We start from the raw sequence: 1,868 nt of genomic DNA on the forward strand, positions 1-1,868 counted from the left end.
CATGGTAATCGACCCTCCTAACACTGTTATTCCTTTCTTAGCCTGTTGGTTTAAGGACATTAGACGTCCAAAATGACCAGGCGGAAGTCTGAGCTTCCACTTCAATGGAATGTTTGTTGTGATTCCTGGTAGGAACACTCACCCTTCTGGAACCAAAACTTCTAGGCTAGCAAAACTTAGGTTTTGTGATAGTGAGTGGAACCATTCTCTTTCTATAACATGATTCCTGGACCTGTGGATCCTGCCTGTTAGAGAAACTGTATCATATATTGGACATGGATTCAAAGCATATACTGCATTCTGAAGAACTCTGCCCCTGCCCTCCATTCTGCTGCCACCTAATTGGTACTGCAAGTGTGTCTACAGAAGCCATTTATTCTTTCTATAAGTCCAGCTGCTTCAGGATAATAGAGAACATGATAAAACCAGTGGATTTCATGATCATGGGCCCATGTTGCACAGTACAGGAGTAATTGTGAATTGTACATAGGTAACACTAAGGAAGATAGTTAGCTGATACTTTTACGGCGCTTGTTTCTTTTGATTTCCTTTTATTTTCTGTATCTTTTTTTTTTCAGAGTTGCCACCACGTGCACTTTATTGAAACCACTGTGGACAGATATGTGAAGGTAACATTTGCATACGCTTAGGGTAAAGGGTCGAGGCTTGAGCCTGGAGGCGGGGTGGGGAGCGGGACAGATGTGGACCGTGGAGCACAGAGCAGCTAGAATCCAGAATGGGGTGTTCTTTGTGCAAACGACTGAAAGACTACCACAGAGGTGGTAGAGAAAATAATGATGCAGATAATGACCATAAGGATGCTGAAGATCAGGGAGCTGATATTCAGGCACTTGGCAGTGGAGGCATAGGCTCCAATCACATTACCCACCATCTTCCTGTCCCTAGACTTCACAGAGTAGGCATAGGCAATGAAGCCCAGGCAGCAGGCGTTGAAGAAGAGTGTATTGAACAGGGACCAGACCACATGGTCAGGCACCGACACCTCTCTGGGCATGTTGATCACGGTGGTCCTCACAGCAGCTGAGTTGTTGGGTTCCCCCAGCTCAGCCACCCCGTACTCCTCTTTGATTGTCTCATAGCTTGGAGGAAGTCCGGCACTGGTGGGCAAGAAGGCTTGAGAATTGTGGCTCATAGTACTGACTCTGGAACAATTGCCCCATCTGAAGGATGGCTGCTGCTATCCTGGTTCTGTAGACCCGCCTATTTTCTGTATCTTAATTCTTAGGGATTTCCCACATTATGGAGGAGCTTTTGAACTGTAGGAACTGATAAAATTGAAAATTTTAGTAAATTTTTGATGCTTCTAGAACCATCCCACACCTGGTAATTTACTTCGTTGTGATCACTTTTTTAAAAGTCTACCAGTATGTACTGGAGAGTGGTTAAGAGAATTTGCTGCTCTTTCAGAGGACCCTGGTTTAATTCCTAGCACCCACATGGTTCACAACCATCTGAAACTCCAGTTCTAAGGGATCTGGTTCTAAGGGGTTTTCTGGCTTCCAAAGACACCTGCATGCATACGATACACATGCATCTACTTAAAGCACACACACAAACATGAAATAAATAGTTAAATCTTCTTTTAAATTTTGTTCTTGCTAGTACAATACTACTGGCAATTTCACCCTACACCCTTGGAAAAAGGTGATCTGCCTGCCTGAGTATACTTTTTAGTTCTACAGCTGCCTTCTGCACAGAAGGGTGAATTTGAAGACCTCTAAGTAGCCTTTAGATCCATGCTTATGTATATACAGAAGGTATATGATATATTTGAATCTTACTATTTATTACTTTTTAAACAGCAATGGAAATTTTAATGAAGGTTGTATAGAATAAAAAAAGCAAAA

General features: G+C 42.8%; 1 pseudogene; it reads right to left on the reverse strand.

The window, feature by feature from the left end:
- Window positions 1-724: 724 nt before the first annotated feature.
- Window positions 725-1,158, reverse strand: LOC110287306 (annotated as a pseudogene).
- Window positions 1,159-1,868: the final 710 nt, after the last annotated feature.

The sequence above is a fragment of the Mus caroli genome, chromosome X (assembly GCF_900094665.2).
Source record: "Mus caroli chromosome X, CAROLI_EIJ_v1.1, whole genome shotgun sequence".
In the NCBI taxonomy this organism is placed as follows: domain Eukaryota; kingdom Metazoa; phylum Chordata; class Mammalia; order Rodentia; family Muridae; genus Mus; species Mus caroli.